The sequence below is a fragment of the Salmo salar genome, chromosome ssa20 (genome assembly GCF_905237065.1).
Source record: "Salmo salar chromosome ssa20, Ssal_v3.1, whole genome shotgun sequence".
NCBI classification, from domain to species: Eukaryota; Metazoa; Chordata; class Actinopteri; order Salmoniformes; family Salmonidae; genus Salmo; species Salmo salar.
In genome coordinates this window covers 14,922,070-14,944,819 of record NC_059461.1, presented here as the reverse complement: position 1 = coordinate 14,944,819, position 22,750 = coordinate 14,922,070, and positions in this window count along the sequence as shown.

The window sequence follows — 22,750 nt, the reverse complement described above, 5'->3', positions numbered from 1 at the left end:
TGACAACATGGATGCATAATAACTAGCGCTCTGGTATGGTGTAAATCAGCAGAGACACAGCAAAGCCTTGTTGACCTATTCTGCTGGGAACAGACTATGGAAATTGCATGTTTATGGTAGGCTACTCAAGGTCAAAGGAGACGATATCGCAAGGCCTCAGACAGTCTCACTAAAAGTTGGTGGATGGTAGTGTAAAATGTTTATTGTAGCTGTATTTGCAGGGTTATTATAAAAGTTTAGTCAGAGCACATTTAAAGTCGGTTTGGTGTGTCTAGCTTAAATTGTTCAAGAACAGTAGTCCGGCTCATTTATTTTTACCAGTGAAATGACCATTGACATTTTATGCAAATACATTTAAAAAAGTATAAATACCATCAAAATACTTTTTCAAGTTACTCGAAGATTACCAATCTACAATTGTTAAAGTAGCAGGTGAAGATGGAGCGGTTTAACAGCTAGAGTGAGCAGAAAACAATACGTTACAGGCACACGGATGCAGTTAAACACAATGACACACACACACTCATAGGTATTGATATCATGGGCAACAAAGTATCCCAAAATTAACATCAAAAACTATTTCATTGCACAGCCATACTTCGGTCAATCTGAGAACTCTTAAAGAAGGGCAACGTGTTATTGTGAAGGGCTTGGGTAAGATGTGAGCTAAAAATATCCTTCAATTTAGAGAACATCTGTCCTAATCCTCTGCTAATCACTGTGGCAACAGAAAAAACTGCCAAAAAACCTTTCATTCATTGTTTCGGATACAGCAAGTCAGAGATGGAAAGACATCTTGATTGACGCTGATTAGAGCTCTGTCGCCTCAACCTTTATGTGGCCTTTATTTCTCTCACACTATTCAGTTTGAGGCCTCATTTCCCTTAATTCATCGTTTCCTCAATGGTTTCCTGTTGATGACTTTACATTCATATCCTGCATCATAAATAAATGGCAATATCTATACCAATAAACATAAAAAGTACCAATAAACACACCTAGGCACGTGAATACCCCCCCACCCCCGCCACACACGTAAAAAATGCTTCCGAACAGTATCGATTTCAACACCTCAGCCCCCAGGAACAAATCAAGTAGCCGGCTAGTGCATGTGAAATTTGGTTATTGGTTCAGAGATTAGAGCAATATCTACATGGACAGTTCAGTGGGTGGCGTGAGGGAGTCTGTGTCAACTCCCTAAAGGAGGCGTATAAATGACCCATGGCATAGGTATATTTAACCTCACCTTTTCTCCATTGTATCATCTTCTCCTCCCTAACACATGAGAACAGGTTCCTGTTCATGTCACGTCCTGACCATAGTAAGTGGTTATTTTCTATGGTAGAGTAGGTCAGGGCGTGACAAGGGGTGTTTGTCTATGTTTTGTATTTCTATGTTCAGTTTCTAGTTTTGTATTTCAATGTTGGTTTTGTTTGGTATGATCTCCAATTAGAGGCAGCTGGTCGTCGTTGTCTCTAATTGGAGGTCATATTTAAGTTGATGTTTGTCCCACCTGTTTTTGTGGGTGATTATATTTTGAGTACCGTAAATTGCGGACTATAAGCCGCTACTTTTTTCCCACGCTTTGAACCCCGCGGCTTAAACAATCACGCGGCTAATATATGGATTTTTCCCGCTTTCAATTTTTTTTTCCCAAAAAACACATTCTGTGACGTGCTCAGTTTTTTGGCGGCATGAAGCTTTCATTAGACCAATGAAATTGCCGAACGGGTTAAGGTCAAACAACTTTTTTGTTTACTGTTTAGATTCAATCGAGCGTTCTCAAACTTCCCATCATTCTGATTATGGTAGTCATTTTGTCACCCTCATCATGGCAAAGACACGGAGAAATGCATATGATGCAGCTTTCAAGTTGAAGGCGATTGATCTGGCTGTTGGAAAAGGAAATAGAGCTGCTGCACGGGAGCTTGGTCTTAATGAGTCGATGATAAGACGTTGGAAACAGCAGCGTGAGGAATTGACTCAGTGCAAAAAGACAACTAAAGCTTACTGCTAATTTTAATTTTTTTGTTACAAGCCGTGTTTCGTTAAAGCCTATTTATTTTTGTTACAAGCCGTGTTTCGTTAAAGCCTGTGTAAAGTTAATTTGTTTCAATGTACCGGTAGGCACCTGCTTCTTATAGACATGTGCGGCTTATTTATGTTCAAAATAATATTTGTTTTTAAATTCAGTGGGTGCGGCTTATATTCAGGTGCGCTTAATAGTCCGAAAATTACGGTAGTGTGTTTTCTCTCTGCGTCACGGTTTGTTGTTTTGTTATTTGAAGTATTTGGTGTATTGCATTACGTTTCACGGATAAATAAATATGTGGAACTGCAACCATGCTGCATTTTGGACCGATCCTTTTGACAGCCATGACAGTTCATTAGGGCATGCAAATGATCACGTTTGAAAACATTATGCAACAAATCACAAAAATGGTTGTTTCTTAATGGTGAAGTTCAGTGCGTTTCTTCCATTTGGTGCCTAATGAACATTAATCTGGGCCTCCAGGTGTTCAGAATGAGGAAGGCAAGGGGGGTTGAGGTGGTGTCAGGTCAACATGAACATGATTTATACCACTTTCATTACCTTCCAATTAACGAGCTTGACAGACGTCTCTCCCATTTAAAGAAAGGACAAGTGGAGGCCAATGTATTATGTTTTTTTTTATGCTTAATTACCCATTCTCTAAATCTTTTCTTTTCCGTGTAGCACATATTCAAATGGACGTAATTATTTCATATGGTGAAAGAATAGACTGACTGCCTTGGAAGTGGGTCAGGGAGAAGAAGACGTTTTTGTCTGTCTGTATTGTAGCGCTGTCATGGCTCTGTCATAGTAGCTCTTTCAGCGCGCCGAGGCTAATAGGCTTTCCCATTAGTTGGGTAAGGTTAACTACGCATAGCTGCAACACTGAATAGAGGCAAAAGAGAGAGAGCGAGAGAGAGAGAGAGAGAGCAAGAGAGCGCATGAGAGAGAGAGGGAGGGAGAGAGAGAGCATGAGAGAGAGAGAGAGAGCGTGTGAGAGAGAGAGCATGAGAAATCAAATCAAATCAAATCACTTTTTATTGGTCACATACACATGGTTAGCAGATGTTAATACGACTGTAGCGAAATGCTTGTGCTTCTAGTTCCGACAGTGCAGTAATATCTAACAAGTAATCTAACAATTCCCCAACAACTACCTAATACACACAAATCTAGTTGGGTGAATGAGAATATACATAAAAATATATGGATGAGCGATGGTCGAGCGGCATAGGCAAGGTGCAATAAATGGTATAAAATACAGTCTATACATATGATATGAGTAATGTAAGATATGTAAACATTATTAAATTGTCATTATTTAAAGTGGCATTGTTTAAAGTGACTAGTGATCCATTTACTAAAGTGGCCAGTCTCAATGTAGGCAGCAGCCTCTCTGAGTTAGTGACTGCTGTTTAACAGTCTGATGGCCTTGAGATAGAAGCTGTTTTTCAGTCTCTCTGTCCTAGCTTTGATGCACCTGTACTGACATCATCTTCTGGATGGTAGCGGTGTGAACAGGCAGTGGCTCGGGTGGATGTTGTCCTTGATGATCTTTTTGGCCTTGTTGTGACATCGGGTGCTGTAGGTGTCATGGAGGGTAGGTAGTTTTCCTCCGGTGATGCGCTGTGCAGACCGCACCACCCTCTGAAGAGCCTTGCTGTTGAGGGTGGTGCAGTTGTACCAGGCTGTGATACAGCCCGACAGAATGCTCTCGATTGTGCAGGTGTAAATGTTTGTCAGGGTTTTGGGTGACAAGCCACATTTCTTCAGCCTCCTGAGGTTGAAGAGGCACTGAACTGATTCCGACAACATATCCCGAGAGAGCCATGTTTCCGTGAAACAGAGTATGTTACAATCTCTGATGTCTCTCTGGAAGGCAACCCTTGCTCAAATTTCATCTACCTTGTTGTCAGGAGACTGGACATTGGCAAGTAGTATACTCGGGAGTGGTGGGCTATGTGCACGTCTACGGAACCTAACCAGGAGGCCACTCCGTCTGCCCCTTCTGCGGCCCCGTTGTTTTGGGTCGGCTTCTGGGATTAGATCCACTGTCCTGGGTGGTGGTCCAAACAGAGGATCCGCTTCGGGAAAATCGTATTCCTGCACTATATCCAATAGCTCTTCCTGGCTGTATGTAATAAGACTTAAGACTTTCTGGGGTAACAATGTAAGAAATAATACATTAAAAAATGAAATACTGCATAGTTTCCTAAGGACTCCGAAGAGGGGTGACCATCTCTGTCGGCGCCATCTTAGAGAGATAGAGAGAGAGAGATTAAGGTAGGATTGTTTGGTTTGGACTGCTATATTCCAGTGAGTTTCAAGACTGAAATTCAGGTTGTGGGTGAAAACCATATTTGTGGATTGTATGGCGGTTTTGGTAGAAGCCTTAGTTACTTCACTGTAAAAAAGCCAAAGTAACCAATTGCTTAATCAACGTTATTCTGTGAGTTGAGTGGACTTCAGGACAAGAATTTTAGCTAATGTGTTCAAGTTTGTTTACTCAACAAACTCTGCTTGAAGTGAGCTGAATTTTAATAAGCTTGTTGAGTAAAATTACAAATGCATGTTTGCTCAAAAGCACTCAAAACCATGCGTCATCATATTTCCCAGCTTGCTCTATTGTAGGTTGATTTTCAGAATTGTTTGTTTCAATACCTGTATTTTTGCATGTACATTGATTGGTTGATTAATCTTATGCTACACACACACACATATAACATATATTTTTCTAAACTAATCCAATATGTTAGTTGTTGGAATTACCAACTACTACTGCTCTTCTACTAATCTCACTGCAACTCCCCTCCAAGTCTCCGACCACTACCTTGTATCCTTTTCCCTCTCGCTCTCCTCCAACACTACTCACTCTGCCCCTACTCAGATGGTATTGCGCCGTCACAACCTTCGCTCTCTCTCTCCTGCTACTCTCTCCTCTTCCATCCTATCATCGCTTCCCTCTGCTCAATCCTTCTCCAACCAATCTCCTGATTCTGCCTCCTCAACCCTCCTCTCCTCCCTTTCTGCATCCTTTGACTCTCTATGTCCCCTATCCTCCCGACCGGCTCGGTCCTCCCCTCCTGCTCCGTGGCTTGACGACTCATTGCGAGCTCACAGAACAGGGCTCCGGGCAGCCGAACGGAAGTGGAGAAAAACTAGCCTCCCTGCTGACCTGGCATCTTTTCACTCCCTCCTCTCCACATTTTCTTCCTCTGTTTCTGCTGCTAAAGCCACTTTCTACCACTCTAAATTCCAAGCATCTGCCTCTAACCATAGGAAGCTCATTGCCACCTTCTCCTCCCTCCTGAATCCTCCCCCCCCCTCTCCTCCCTCTCTGCGGACGACTTTGTCAACCATTTTGAAAAGAAGGTTGACGACATCCGATCCTCGTTTGTTAAGTCAAACAACACCGCTGGTCCTGCTCACATTGCCCTAGCCTATGCTTTGACCTCTTTCTCCCCTCTCTCTCCAGATGAAATCTTGCGACTTGTGATGGCCGGCCGCCCAACAACCTGCCCGCTTGACCCTATCCCCTCCTCTCTTCTCCAGACCATTTCCGGAGACCTTCTCCCTTACCTCACCTCGCTCATCAACTCATCCTTGACTGCTGGCTACGTCGCTTCTGTCTTCAAGAGAGCGAGAGTTGCACCCCTTCTCAAAAAATCTACACTCGATCCCTCCGATGTCAACAACTACAGACCAGTATCCCTTCTTTCTTTTCTCTCCAAAACTCTTGAGCGTGCCGTCCTTGGCCAGCTCTCTTGCTATCTCTCTCAGAATGACCTTCTTGATCCAAATCAGTCAGGTTTCAAGACTGGTCATTCAACTGAGACTGCTCTTCTCTGTGTCACGGAGGCTCTCCGCACTGCTAAAGCTAACTCTCTCTCCTCTGCTCTCATCCTTCCAGACCTATCTGCTGCCTTTGATACTGTGAACCATCAGATCCTCCTCTCCACCCTCTCCGAGTTGGGCATCTCCGGCGCGGCTCACTCTTGGATTGTGTCCTATCTGACAGGTCGCTCCTACCAGGTGGCGTGGCGAGAATCCGTCTCCGCACCACATGCTCTCACCACTGGTGTCCCCCAGGGCTCAGTTCTAGGCCCTCTCCTATTCTCGCTATACACCAAGTCACTTGGCTCTGTCATATCCTCACATGGTCTCTCCTATCATTGCTACGCAGACGACACACAATTAATCTTCTCCTTTCCCCCTTCTGATAACCAGGTGGCGAATCGCATCTCTGCATGTCTGGCAGACATATCAGTGTGGATGACGGATCACCACCTCAAGCTGAACCTCGGCAAGATGGAGCTGCTCTTCCTCCCGGGGAAGGACTGCCCGTTCCATGATCTCGCCATCACGGTTGACAACTCCATTGTGTCCTCCTCCCAGAGTGCTAAGAGCCTTGGCGTGACCCTGGACAACACCCTGTCGTTCTCCGCTAACATCAAGGCGGTGACCCGATCCTGTAGGTTCATGCTCTACAACATTCGCAGAGTACAACCCTGCCTCACACAGGAAGCGGCGCAGGTCCTAATCCAGGCACTTGTCATCTCCCGTCTGGATTACTGCAACTCGCTGTTGGCGGGGCTCCCTGCCTGTGCCATTAAACCCCTACAACTCATCCAGAACGCCGCAGCCCATCTGGTGTTCAACCTTCCCAAGTTCTCTCACGTCACCCAGCTCCTCCGCACACTCCACTGGCTTCCAGTTGAAGCTCGCATCTGCTACAAGACCATTGTGCTTGCCTACGGAGCTGTGAGGGGAACGGCACCTCCGTACCTTCAGGCTCTGATCAGTCCCTACACCCAAAGAAGGGCACTGCGTTCATCCACCTCTGGCCTGCTCGCCTCCCTACCTCTGCGGAAGCACAGTTCCCGCTCAGCCCAGTCAAAACTGTTCGCTGCTCTGGCACCCCAATGGTGGAACAAGCTCCCTCACGACGCCAGGACAGCGGAGTCAATCACCACCTTCCGGAGACACCTGAAACCCCACCTCTTTAAGGAATACCTGGGATAGGATTAAGTAATCCTTCTAACCCCCCCCAAAAAAGATATAGATGTACTATTGTAAAGTGGTTGTTCCACTGGATATCATAAGGTGAATGCACCAATTTGTAAGTCGCTCTGGATAAGAGTGTCTGCTAAATGACATAAATGTAAATGTACCACACCCATTATTGAGATGGCTTTTCCAGTTTATATGATTTAGGTAGTCTCAATAATCAATCTTCCCTACCCGGGCAGTAATTCTCAATGCAGTTTTAATAAAATAAACGGAACATAATACAAAACAAGAAACACTAACAGCACACAGACATGAATCAGAAACAATGACGCCTGGGGAAGGAACCAAAGGGAGTGACATACAGTTGAAGTCGGAAGTTTACATACACTTAGGTTGGAGTCATTAAAACTCGTTTTTCAACAACTCCACAAATTTCTTGTTAACAAACTATAGTTTTGACAAGTCGGTTAGGATATCTACTTTGTGCATGACACAAGTCATTTTTCCAACAATTGTTTACAGACAGAGTATTTCACTTACCATTCACTGTATCACAATTCCAGTGGGTCAGAAGTTTACATACACTAAGTTGACTGTGCCTTTAAACAGCTTGGAAAATTCCAGAAAATTATGTCATGGCTTTAGAAGCTTCTGATAGGATAATTTACAGAATTTGAGTCAATTGGAGGTGTACCTGTGGATGTATTTCAAGGCCTACCTTCAAACTCAGTGCCTCTGCTTGAAATCATGGGAAAATCAAAAGACATCAGCCAAGACCTCAGAAAACAATTGTAGACCTCCACAAGTCTGGTTCATCCTTGGGAGCTATTTCCAAATGCCTGAAGGTACCACGTTCATCTGTACAAACAATACTACGCAAGTATAAACACCATGGGACCACGCAGCCGTCATACCGCTCAAGGAGGAGACACGTTCTGTCTCCTAGAGATGAACGTCCTTTGGTGCGAAAAGTGCAAATCAATCCCAGAACAACAGCAAAGGACCTTGTGAAGATGCTGGAGGACAGGTACAAAAGTATCTATATCCACAGTAAAACGAGTCCTAAATAGACATAACCTGAAAGGCCGCTCAGCAAGGAAGAAGCCACTGCTCCAAAACCGCCATAAAATAGCTAGACTACGGTTTGCAACTGCACATGGGGACAAAGATCGTACTTTTTGGAGAAATGTCCTCTGGTCTGATTAAACAAAAATAGAACTGTTTGGCCATAATGACCATCGTTATGTTTGGAGGAAAAAGGGGGACGCTTGCAAGCCGAAGAACACCATCCCAACCGTGAAGCACGGGGGTGGCAGCATCATGTTGTGGGGGTGCTTTGCTGCAGAAGGGACTGGTGCACTTCACAAAATAGATGGCATCATAAGGTAGGACAATTATGTGGCTATATTGAAGCAACATCTCAAGACATCAGTCAGGAAGTTAAAGCTTGGTCGCAAATGGGTCTTCCAAATGGACAATGACCCAAACCATACATCCAAAGTTGTGGCAAAATGGCTTAAGGACAACAAAGTCAAGGTATTGGAGTGGCCATCACAAAGCCCTGACCTCAATCCTATAGAAAATGTTTGGGCAGAACTGAAAAAGCATGTGTGAGCAAGGAGGCCTACAAACCTGACTCAGTTACACCAGCTCTGTCAGGAGGAATGGGCCAAAATTCACCCAACTTATTGTGGGAAGCTTGTGGAAGGCTACCCGAAACATTTGACCCAAGTTAAACAATTGAATGGCAATGCTACCAAATACTAATTGAGTGTATGTAAACTTCTGACCCACTGTGAATGCGATGAAAGAAATAAAAGCTGAAATAAATAATTATCTCTACTATTATTCTGACATTTCACATTGTATTTGCATGTCTGAGAATTTTTTTTATTTTATAAACATTTCATGCAATTCTACGTAATTTTACATACAGCATTAGCATAATCTCTTTTAATACCACACTAATTACTGAAATTGCAGGCTGAGAGTGGACAGAGAGATAGGCTTATGTGTTCATCTTATCATAATTCTCCAATTATCAGGAATTAAGGTAAGACCAAAGTGCAGACTGTGTGAAGTAACAATGTTTATTGTAACCACAGGGGCAGGCAAACGACAGGTCGGCTATAAGAGGTTGTAGATCAGCCTCTGAATATTCAAAGAAACTAAACAATGATATTCCCATATGCATCAGAGTCACGTTGTTTCCGGGTATTTTACAGCTGGTTTCTAGCAGAAATGTATCGCGGAACAAAGCTCTGTTATAGATGACTTTACATAATCGGATCAGTTATATTTTCTTTAAAATCTTAAGCTAGGTAGGCCTGTGCTTTTTGCAATTTTCTTTAATAAAAGGTAGGCTATGGCATACCCTCTCATACCCCTCAATGCGAGTCTTGGTTTTAACTTAACTGCCCTTCACTGACGTGGAGGTATAGCCTATTTAAAGAGTGTATGGTGGGTGAAGGAATTGACCGACAAATCTATGGACATAGCAGCCTATAGCCTAATTTCGTCTGTTAAATAGGAAGGCCTACCTCTTCTTTCTTAAATAGGAAGAAATAGGCTCCAACACAAAGCCCTCTTTTTGTTATTAAGGTCTAATTAAAATGAAGATGGTTTAAATGAATTATGCTTACTTGTGCCTACTATTTACAACATCCCAGCAGCTGCTGATCTGTGTTTCTCCGAGCATGCACTTCGTAGACTATCGGCTAGGATTAATTGGATTGAGACCACACTAAATAGTCTATAGGCGCACTTGATATTGAGTGCCGAGAGAGGAAGGCGGCATCGGGCACACCGATATACAGTGCATTCGGAAAGTATTCAAACCCCGTTACTTTTTTCACATTTTTTTTTACATGTTACAGCCTTTTTCTGAAATGGATTAAATTAGTTTTTTTCCTCATCGATCCACATAAAATACCCCATAATGACAAAGCAAAAACAGGTTTTTAGACATTTTAGCAAATGTATTAAATATAAAAAACTGATAAGTATTCAGACACTTTATTCAGTACTTTGTTGAAGCACCTTTGGCAGCGATTACAGCCTCAAGTCTTCTTTGGTATAATGCTACAAGCTTGGCACACCTGTATGTGTGAGCCCGGACTTGGTTCACCCATCTCCACAGAGGAACTCTGGAGCTCTGTCAGAGTGACCATTGAGTTCTTGGTCACCTCCCTGACCAAGGCCCTTCTCCCCCGATTGCTCAGTTTGGCCGGGTGGCCAGCTCTAGGAAGAGTCCTGGTGGTTCCAAACTTCATCCATTTAAGAATGGTTGAGGCCACTGTGTTCTTGGGGACCTTCAATGATGCAGAAATGTTTTGGTACCCTTCCCCAGATCTGTGCCTGGACACAATTCTGTCTCAGCGCTCTAAAGACAATTCCTCAGACCTCATGGCTTGGTTTTTGCTCTGACATGCACTGTCAACAGTGGGACCTTATATAGACAGGTGTGTGCCTTTCCAAATCATGTCCAATCAATTGCATTTACCACAGGTGGACTCCAATCAAGTTGTAGAAACATCTCAAGAATGATCAATGGAAAAGGATGCACCTGAGCTCAATTTTGAGTCTCATAGCAAAGGGTCTGAATCAGTAGCGTAGCTTAATCATGATGGGCTTAGGTGCCAAAACAAATTACGGGCCCCTATCACCACCCATATTTACCTTACAATTAAAATAATTTTGTTGGTAAGGCTATGTGTTAATATTACTAAGCAATGTAACAGCAGATCAGAACCTAATCTAAGGGCACATTTGAAGCTGTTACCAGAGAAGCCGCAATATAGCTGTCACGGTTGTTGTAAGAAACGTACCAAGGCGCAGCGTGTGTTGAGTTCCACATATTTAATTACAGTGAAACTTCTTCAACAAAACAATAACAAGCAACAAAACGTGACTACGTGGTGCAACAAGCACAAAACCAAACAATATCCCACAAACACAGGGTGCCTAAATATGATCCCCAATTAGAGGCAACGATTACCAGCTGCCTCTAATTGGAAACCATACAAAACACCAACATAGAAATATTGAACTAGAACACCCCCTAGTCACGCCCTGACCTACTACACCATAGAGAACCAAGGGCTCTCTATGGTCAGGGCGTGACAGTACCCCCTCCAAAAGTGCGGACTCCGGCCGCAAAACCTGAAACCAAATGGGGAGGGTAGGGGGGGTGACTAGTGTCGGTGGCGGCTCCAGTGCGGGTCGCCGCCCCCGCCCAGATCCTGGATCCGGCCATGGCGCCGGGCTGAACGCCGTGCCTGGACTGGGCATCGGCGCAGAGGAAGGTTCCGGCCTTGGAGCGGTACTGAATGCCGTGCCTGGACTGGGCACCGGCGCAGAGGAGTGCTCCGGCCATGGAGCTGTGTTGGACACCGTGCCTGGACTGGGCACCGGCGCAGAGGAAGGCTCCGGCCATGGAGCTGGGTTGGCCGCCGTACCTGGACTGGGCACCGGCGCAGAGGAAGGCTCCGGCCTTGGAGCGGGACTGGACGCCATGCCTGGACTGGGCACCGGCGCAGAGGAAGGCTCCTGCCATGGAGCGGGACTGGACACCGTGCCTGGACTGGGCACCGGCGCAGAGGAAGACTCTGGCCTTGGAGCTGGACTGGACGCTGTGCCTGGACCGGGCACCGGCGCAAAGGAAGGCTCCGGCCATGGCACCGGCGCAGGAAGCTCCGGGCCGTGGACCGTCACTGGAAGCTCCAGACCGTTGATCGTCACTGGAAGTTCCGGGCCGTTGACCGTCACTGGAAGCTCCGGGCCGTTGATCGTCACTGGAAGTTCCGGGCCGTTGACCGTCACTGGAAGCTCCGGGCCGTTGACCGTCACTGGAAGCTCCGGGCCGTTGACCGTCACTGGAAGCTCCGGGCCGGAGATGCGCACTGGAGGCCTAGTGCGTGGAGCCGGTACAGGTGGCACCAGACTGTTGACACGCTCTTCAGGGCGAGTGTGAGGAGCTGGCACAGGAGTACCGGACTGGGGAGGCGCACTGGAGGCCTGGTGCGTGAAGCCGGCACAGGTGGCACCAGACTGTTGACACGCTCTTCAGGGAGGGTGTGAGGAGCTGGCACAGGAGTACCGGACTGGGGAGGCGCACTGGAGGCCTGGTGCGTGAAGCCGGCACAGGTGGCACCAGACTGGTGACACGCACTTCAGGGAGGGTGTGGGGAGCTGGCACAGGACTCACCAGACTGTTGACAGGATCTTCAGGTTGAATGTTATGCAGAACACACCTGCACAACATCTCTCTCATCTCTCTCTCTCCCAACTTCTCCATCACCTCCCTGACGGTCTCTGGCCCTTCAGGACGAGTGCGGAGAGCTGGCACAGATGGCACCGGACTGATGACCCGCTCTTCAGGGCGTGTGCGAGGAACCGGCACAGGACATACCGGGCTGGGGAGGCGCACTGGTGGCCTGGTGCGTGGAGCCGGCACAGATGGCACCGGACTGATGACACGCTCTTCGGCACGCCTGCGCTGCAGCCTACTCCTCGCCAACATCATTCTCCGATATCCCTCCTCACATTGCTCCATCGACTCCCAGGCGGGCTCTGGCTCTCTCCTTGGGTCAACCGACCACTTCTCTATCGCCTCCCTGACTTCCTCCCATGTCCAAAACTAATTTACCTCGTGCACACTCTGCTTGGTCTTCTTTTGGTGGGATATTCTGTCACGGTTGTTGTAAGAAACGTACCAAGGCGCAGCGTGTGTTGAGTTCCACATATTTAATTACAGTGAAACTTCTTCAACAAAACAATAACAAGCAACAAAACGTGACTACGTGGTGCAACAAGCACAAAACCAAACAATATCCCACAAACACAGGTGGGAAAAATGGCTACCTAAATATGATTCCCAATTAGAGGCAACGATTACCAGCTGCCTCTAATTGGGAACCATACAAAACACCAACATAGAAATATTGAACTAGAACACCCTTTAGTCACGCCCTGACCTACTACACTATAGAGAACCAAGGGCTCTCTATGGTCAGGGCGTGACAATAGCCAATACATTCAGCACCATGGACGGTAAAAAAAAAAACTATTTTATATGCAAATAATAGGCAGTAGCCTATATTATAAAACATAAATATATAGGTCAATCTCTTGACAGAAACACCGAAACACAGCTAATGACCCAGTACATGATCGCTGAAGTTATGCACTGTGGCAAAACTGACACACCGGTATTTCAAATGATCTGCCTCCCGCTGAGGCCTATAGCAAAAACACTGGCAAATCAAACAAGTGGAGCATTCAAACAGATTGCTTAAATGGCAGCATGCCTTTTAACAGTATATGATGTGTATGTGCTTATTATTATTCTTATAGCCTAGTTAAACATATAGGCTATGATGACAAAGAAATGGCTTAGCGGCCGTGCACCAGAACATGGTTCCAAAGACAGATCGAGCATAGTCGTAGATTGACAAGCAATGTAAATGAATCTCAATAATGCTTGATTTATATAGGCTGTCTGGGTAGCCTGCCATGTAAAAATATAAGCTTACTCACTCTTTTGATTGGCATTCGACGGGACTTGCGCTCTGTGAAGTCGTTGACTATGGCATTCAAATCCATGGTCCTGGCCCTGGTGTTTTCAATGGACAGAATGGCCAACCCACTCAGTCTCTCCTGTCCCATGCTACTCCTCGGGTAGGATTTAATTATTTTCAGTTTGGAAAAGGAGCGCTCGGCTCTGGCTACCATCTTAGCCAGGTCTCTCACTGTATTGTGCTTTGCTATTTCCTTCTTAAAACAGGCCCTGAAAGAGAGTAATTGGCACAGGAAAGCTTGCTGATATATCTTTGCTGTAGCGTTCAGCCAGCCGGTCGGCGGTCTCGTAGAGCGCATCATCATCTGCGTTGGCCAGGGTAGTGGGATGGATGGAGTCAAACAGACTCTATGTTGCCCGCAGACTTTTAAATCTGTTTGACAGCTGGTGGATAACGATGTCAAGGTTCGCATTAAAGACGTTGACTCTAAAACGACCCATCAAACAGTCGCTCGTCCTCCCACAGCTCATCAAAATGATGCCTCGCCTTCCTTCTCCGAGTGTCTTCAAATGCGTTCTGAGTTCCATTTGTCAGCAAGGGTCTTTGCAGTAACTTTGGCCTTCTCAAAATCCTGTGGGAATCCGGACAGGACCTCTATCATGTCCTTGAGTAGGCTGACTGCCCTGTGCAGGTCTGCGTCTTTGGCCTGTAGCATTTTGGAGACGACATTCACATTTTTTTTAAACCTTTCGTCTGCAGAACGACAACCAAAAAAATTCTGTGGTGCTGCATCATCCCTCTCGTCCTTCTTGTCACTTAAAAGCACAATCTTGGTGAGGGCCATTACGTCCACATACCTGTATCTCAGGGCGGCAAGGGACTCAAATCTAGATGACCAGCGGGTGGGACACAATCGTTTTAAAGTTACATTTTCTTTATCTGATGCAAAATCAAATAGAACACTCAACATTGACCATCTCTTTATGCTATGCCCGAAGAAGGTGTATAACAGTTCAACAGTATCATAAAACTGTTGAAGCCAGGTTCAGATTTTACTCTGCGCAATGCACATAAACAGCAAGCTGCTCTTTTTCGGATATTCTGGCCTGCACACCAGAATAGACCCCGCTCATGTTAGCAGCTCCATCATACCCCTGCCCACAACATTTTGAAATATCCAGCCCATTATCCTCTATGCATCCGGTGTGGTGTCCATAATAATAGAAAAAAATGGGGCTTCCTGCATCTCTCCCTGAATGTCACACTTCACTCGCTAGGCTAAGATATAAATCCGCTCATTTTGGATTTGAGGAATGAGATAGTTAACAGATCCTGCAGGGCGCTCTAAAAGGTTATTTCAGAACTGGGTGGTAAAATGACTGAAGTGCAATTATACTGAGAAAATTCCCACTGTTGGCCTTGCCCCAGCTATTCACGGTGCCCTCTGAACGCCAAATTACATGATGCAAGTGTGAGAGTTACATTAACTATGCGCTCCAACACCTGTTGCCATAAATTTGCTGCGTTACGCACGCCTCTCTCCATTTCTGAGTCAATAGTGCCATTGAGCTTCCATTGCTTATACCAAACAGGCACCCATGTGAATCTGGGATGTCTCATGACATCAGAGAAGAAAGGGGCACTCCGATCTCCAAACAGCCAGCAAGGCTCACAATACCCGCAATCTAGCTTGGCCCGAATAACATAGCCATGTACTTGGTAATTTGATTCCAGCCTTAGTTGTAGTGGTGTAATACGACTCGGAAAAATACCGCCTTTCTTCATCTCTTGGGAATGGGCCAGTAGGCTTACACAAGCTTAATGCAATAACATGCCATTTAACTTTTGCGTCCACATTTGTTGCATAATGCCCCCTGTCAGTTGGATAGGTTAAAAGGCCGTCTGTCCCACTTCCACCTGTTTCCTCAGCCGCCACAATTCTAGCCTCGCCCTGCTTCTCTTCCTCCCCGCCCGGCCCGGGGATAGCTTGTCCAGCCTGGCTTGTGCCCAGGGTCGTATCTGCTGATACCTGACAACCTGTATCCTCCTCTGTCAAAGTTGCTTCTTCTGGCACGATGGAACAGCTTGGCCTTGGCTCACTTGACCCGCTAAAAGCTGCTGCTGGCGATGATAAACCTACATCCTCTTCTGGTCCCGTTACATTGCTTGTGCCAGCAATGGCTGCACTTTAACTGCATTTGAAAAAGGAATCTAATTTAACTAATTTTGATACCTTTGCTTTCTCATTTTTGGCCTTCTTCTTTTGGGCTCCACTTTTATGTTGATACATTGCTGATTTTTAAATCCATAATTTTCTATCGACTTTCTCTCTTTATTTTCTTTTCGGCCGTTGTCTCTTGATAGCTAGCTCAACTGTTGCTTAAAACGATGACAGAAACAACATCACTTTAGACAGTATTTGCACAATGAATCCCAGAATGCATTTCATTGTCTTAACATAGTATTGAAACTATTAAATAATATGATTTATTTAGCAAATTAATTTGATTTATTGTCATCAATGCACTAAAATATCATGCTAACTTATGTAGTGGCAAAAAATAACATTTTGTTGGTGAAACCATTAGTAGGATCATTTATCATATAGCCTACTTTAAAAAGCTATTTCCCTCAAATTGTAGATGTGATAGACTGGCATCAACAATTAATACTTGGGCATGGTGGGGTGCTGCAGATCTGGGCCCATGTACGTTGAGGGTCCTAGTGCGACCTGCTGAATTACGCCACTGGTCTGAATGCTACTTTCTGTTATTTTTTATTTTTTTTATCAATTTGCACAAATTTCTAAAAACATGTTTTTCACTTTATCATTATGGGGTATTGTGTGTAGATTAATGAGGATTTTTTTTATTTAATCCATTTTAGAATAAGGCTGTAACATAACAAAATGTGGAAAAGTCAAGGGGTCTGAATACTCTCCAAATGCACTGTATAGCTTAACAAGAAACTCATTCTAAAACAGTGAAATATAGAAATGTAATCAATTATAAATTACATGACCCTTCCCTGGATTAGTTTTAAAAAACACTAATCCCTCCCCTTGACTGAATTTAAAAAAGCATGACCCTCCCCCATTTTCCTCCAGGTAACCATTTGGTAAATTACGAACCATCCTTTACAGACAGTTGCCTTACAACTAATTGTATGTTGAATAAAACATTTTTACAGTGTAGAGGGCTACTACAAAACGTCAGACTTCATGTGAGAAGTTTTCCATGTACACCATTCATTGGGCAGTTCTACTTCAATCATCTTCTATGGCAATACTACACATACAATATACTTCATCCTACTGTGCTTTACTGCAACAAATAAGTTCTGCCCTTGCCAAGAATAATTTTATCATGAAACAACACAATGCCTATTCTACGATGTTGAACGTATTTTCTTTGAAATTATGTGGACACAACGTTGATTCAACCAATGTGTGCCAGTGGGAAGTGTCCTTTGGTCCTACATTTGTAAATCGTCAGCTGTTTGCATTGAGCTTTAAATAGTAAATACAAAAAAACTATTCAGGTCCAATGATAGTAAACAAGCATAAATCATATACTGTCATATAACGTGACATGATGAGTAATGAGGGCCAAAAACAAACTCAAAACCCTCTGTCTTCAATTAGATAAAACATTATACATATTTTTTGTGTGACTACTAACTAATCCCATGATGGCCTAATTATTACCATGACTAATACTGTATTATGTGACCAACGGAGGCCAGGAACAAACATCACAGAACTTGACCTCTTGAACCCAGAGTCAGTCATATAGAGAGATATGGCTCTGCCTCTGCCTGAACCCCCTCTCCGCTACATCCTAATAATACCAATCCCATCCAACCTCGGGATAAAATAATGTACCAAATGTTTCGTGAGACCAATTTTCTGGTAATTTCTATTCCCTACTAGCACGCATCTTTAACTTGGGAACACACAAAACACAAACAGGGCCAGCTCCGGCAGAAAAACCCATTTACTGATCTTCATGGAACTCAGACAAAGCTAAGTGGATTTTTCATTACCCATGTCTAATAGGGGAAGGAAAATTACAGCTGCAGGTATTAGTTTGGTTTGCTGATGTACATTTTTCCTCTAAAACGAAAGGACCAAAAGGGTATACTACACGTGGTACGAGCATTAGAGAAATGAGCACAATGTCTCCCCATGCGCCCACCACCACTCACCTGTAATTTGGGAACATACAAACTCGCTGGAGAACGAAAAGGCACTTTTTAACTCCTACCTTGATTATCTCCTTCAGACTGCAACAGAAAGATGTGGTGGGGCAGGGGGTGGTGTAAAATCAAGGAAAAAGCATTGCAAATGGCCTCTATTAGCACAGTCACTTTTCCTAAAACAGGAGAAAGATGCCTTGCTAGGACATATGTCTTTATTTTCTGAAGTTCAGACTATTTATTGAATATGACCTGTTACAGTACCAGATAGTTTATGTGTTATGAATAAGAAGAGTGTAGGGCATGAACAAGCTCTGTAGATCAAGGTATTTATGCATTAATACGGTATTGTTATTTAGCAGACATTCTATTAAAGTGATGAACAGTATACACATAGTATAGCCTAGACAAGGCCTGTGCGAGATTCAAACCCACCACCATGTTCTTGCAAGCACCACACGCCAACCATCTGAGCCTTTGTAATCATCTATGTATTCACTTTACAGAATGTATCGACATACAGTACCAGTCAAAAGTTTGGACACACCTACTTGTTCAAGGGTTTTTCTTTATTTGAACTATTTTCTACATTGTAGAAGACATCAAAACTATTAAATAACACATATGGAATCATGTAGTAACCAAAAAAGTGTTAAACAAATCAAAATATATATTACATTTGAGATTCTTCAAAGTAGCCACCCTTTGCCTTGATGACAGCTTTGCACACTCTTTGCATTCTCTCAACCAGCTTCACCTGGAATGCTTTTCCAATAGTCTTGAAGAAGTTCCCACATATGGTGAGCACTTGTTGGATGCTTTTCCATCACTCTGCGGTCAAACTCATCCCAAACCATCTCATTTGGGTTGAGGTCAGGTGATTGTGGATGCCAGGTCATCTGATGCAGCACTCCATCACTCTCCTTCTTGGTCAAATAGCCCTTACACATCCTGGAGCTGTGTTGGGTCATTGTCCTGTTGAAAAACAAATGGTAGTCCCACTAAGCTCAAACCAGATGGAATAGCATATCGCTACAGAATGCTGTGGTAGCCATGCTGGTTAAGTGTGCCTTGAATTCTAAATAAATCAGACAGTGTCACCAGCAAAGCACCTCCACACCATCACACCACCTCCTCCATGCTTCACGGTGGGAACAACACATGCGGAGATCATCCGTTCACCTACTCTGCCTATCACGAAGACATGGCAGTTGGAACCAAAAATCTCAAATTTGAACACATCAGACCAAAGGACAGATTTCCACCGGTCTAATATCCATTGCTCGTGGACCAAGCAAGTCCCTTATTCTTATTGTTGTCCTTGTGTACTGGTTTCTTTGCAGCAATTCAACCAGGAAGGCCTGGTTCACAGTCTCCTCTGAACAGTTGATGTTGAGATGTGTCTGTGAAGCATTTATTTGGTCTGCAATTTCTGAGGCTGGTAACTCTAATGAACTTATCCTCTGCAGCAGAGGTAACTCTGGGTCTTCCAAGAGTGTGCAAAGCTGTCATCAAGGCAAAGGCTGGCTACTTGTAAGAATCTAAATTCTAAAATATATTTTGATTTCTTTAACACTTTTTTGGTTACTACATGATTCAATGTGTTATTTCATAGTTTTGATGTCTTCACTATTATTCTACAATGTCGAAAATAGTAAAAATTAAGAAAAACCCTTGAATGAGTGCTACTGTATACAATTTCAGCCATGTAATGCACCCACCCACCCAAACCCGTCTCCTACTTATGCAGATAATTCACCAGGCCTATAGGTTCTCACTACCCTGTACAACACGCTTTCCACTGTGGGCACAGTCATTAACTCATAACAGGCTAATGACATGCAGTGCAGGTTCCTAATTTTGATGTTGAAACTGATTAGGGCTTAATGAAGTCAGATGAATGCATGTGGATGTGTGTGGACAACACGGAATAGCAATAAGCAAAGGCTGACTATTACTCCGTTTTTTTTACGGGGGGAACAGAGCGGATTCCCCATGGCCTGAGCATCACTCCACTACTCACAGAAAAAATGCAGGAATTCTTCAGCGGTAAATGACCGAAAATGTGTCATTGTGTAGTAGCTACTAAACTGTAGTAAAGGCCGAACTGTGAAAAGTAATTCTGAGTATAGAGCATAAAAAGTAAATCATTAACTCAGATTTGTTTACATCAAAATTGTAGAATAAAATACTGTCATACATTAGCAACAGTTACTGTAATCAATCATCAGTGAGAGACAATATACACCAGTAGACCTACTATCAAAAACTGAAGCCTTCCTTCTTAAACATACTGTATTTTCATACTGTAATAAGCTCTTGTTTCTTTACACACACAAAAAGCTCATTTCAGAATTCAGAATCATTTTAACAAAAACGTTTTTTTTTTCAAATTCCGCATTCCAAAAATGTTTTAATCAAGAGTAGCCTAATGGCTGCATGAATTAACATAACAACAGAGGTCTCGTAAAGCACACTTGACAGTGGATTCAGGGCCAGACAGAGCTTTAAACCCACTTACAGCCAAGGCAGTCACAACCCCAAATTCCCCAGAGCCCAGTCATCAAAGTCCTCCACAGTCCACATCCCAGAGTCCTCCAGCCCGTGCCTACCTTTCACTCAGTTCTCCTCTGTGACTGCATCAACCTTGAGGACCACAGCCTTCATGTCAGCAGGGTCCAACCTCAGAGTCATTACACAGCACATGTCCACCAGGCCCTGCTAACACGCCTTCATCCCTGCGTCCATCTGGGCCAGGTCCAGCTTCTTGGCCACTGAAAACCCCAGCAGGCCCGTCAGAACCTGGTCTGAAAGGTCCATGTCCATGTAACCAGTTCCGTCCGAAATGGAAGCACTGACCCACCACTCCACCTTACTGCATTTGAGGTTCCCTTGCAGGGTGACAATGAAGGCTTTCACATGCACCTCGCTCACTCACTCCAGCACGCCCAAGGGGCTCGCACCCTATTGCAGCAAACACAGGTAGGTAAACGGAGGTGAATCAAGCATCACAATCGTCACACTCTCCGCAAAGGGTCGGCTTGTTCCCTGTTCTCTGACACAGGTACTATCCAGTCTAGGCTCCTGTCTGGAAGCTTTTAGCTCAGGTGGAAAGAAGCAGTCCATGTCATCGTCTAAAGGTTGTCCCTTTGATTGTCTTTCCTGTTGTTTGGCTGTTGGATTGGTCTCTCCTGGAAAATCACATTGTCAAGCTCATCCAGAGGAAGGTAATCAGTCCTCATCTGTGATGTCCACCATGTCCAGCTCAAGGGCCTCGTGGCATGAAGGGCTTCCGAGTGCAGAATCTGCAAGACTTTCAAAGCACAGGCTCTGCAGCAAGGCATTTATGTAAGAGGCGGAGGATGCCTCACTGCGGGTTCCATAACAACTCTCCAGGCTGGGTTCCACCCTCCACTCCACCTGCCCCTGCTGGGCCTCCAGGCTAGCCAGCAGCTCTGAGTCATCTGGTTCCTGGTTGTCAGCCTCCTGGTTACCTGGTAGGGATGTGCTGGACTTCTGCCCAATCATATGGTCAAGTGCCACAAAGAGGGAAATAGGCAAATTACAGTTGACCGAGAATAAAGTCGCACGGCTGGCACTTAACCCTAACCCGGGTATAATTTGTGGAACGTATCAACAGGAATCTGTTCCAAAAACGTTGTAAATAACAAGGTTGCCAACAAATAACGCATACAAAGTTGTATAGAGGCAGAATACGATACCGGGTAGGGCGTGGGCTAATTAATTAAGTTTTTCACTCACCGTGTTTATTCCGAAAAATGTCTGTCCTCACTCTGGTAGCCTATTGACAAACATTAAGAATAAGCTACGTGGTGAGTTGTTGCCTATTCGGCAGCTATTTAGCTAATGTTAGGTGAATTGATCATGTTACTTTGTATGCGTTTGTTGCCAAGCTTGTACTTTACGAAGTTTTTGGAACAGATTCTTGTTAGAACATTCCACCAATTATACCCACCCCAAGCAAGTTAATGTTTCCGATATTTTTGGACTACCAAACAACTATTGATTTAGAACCATGGAGTTACTGCAAGTCGCAAAGAAAACAGGAGCTGCCTCCACTATTCCAGCACCTTTTCAACATCAACATCATCAAATCACCTATTCTGTCCACCATTCTGATTTGTTTGTTTGTTTGTGTATGTGTATGTGTGTGTGTGTGTGTGTGTGTGTGTGTGTGTGTGTGTGTGTGTGTGTGTGTGTGTGTGTGTGTGTGTGTGTGTGTGTTTGTGCAAGTAGAAAAAAACACCCTACTTATAGAGAAATGCTAATGCCATACTCCCATCTTTCATGTTGACGAAAAGGTCTATGACTCATACAGTACAAGCTTTAATTTTTTGTTGTCCTAGGCCACCTGGCTAAAATGCTTGCTTGCTAGCCTAACTTCTTTGATGGCCAACGTTAGCTAGTTAACTTTAGCCTTCTACATCTAGCTACATGTTGACCTTTCATCCTCTCAATCCAGGGTCACAATGTACCGTATGAATTTATGGTGGGATCAGAATCGCCATTACAATCATTGGCCAGTACGGAGAATTAAGTAAAACCACAAGTCCAAACCCCTATCCCCATCTATGGCTAATTTGGGAAAAAGACCATTTTAACTAGGTAGCTAGCCATCAGAGGACAACACCTTTTTTTGGTGCTCCAGGACTATTCACAGTTGAGCTCCCTCAGTTTAGCTCAATGCTGATTGGCTATTGTTTTCTACTTTTTTTAATCAAGTGAGGCCAAATGCTTGCTGACTTCCCTTGCATTCAATGCTATGGGCGGCAACAATGTCATACTCTTCATGACCAGATAGAATCAGATAAATGGCCTTACACATGACATACAGAGACCGAAAGGCACTGTTTCGCTCGGATGCTGTCTCCAGTGAGATACATTCAGCCTCTTGTGAATTGAAGGAAAATTCTGAAAACACCAAGATGAAATATACATTATTTAAAAAAAATGTTGGTGTCATTTTTGGTGT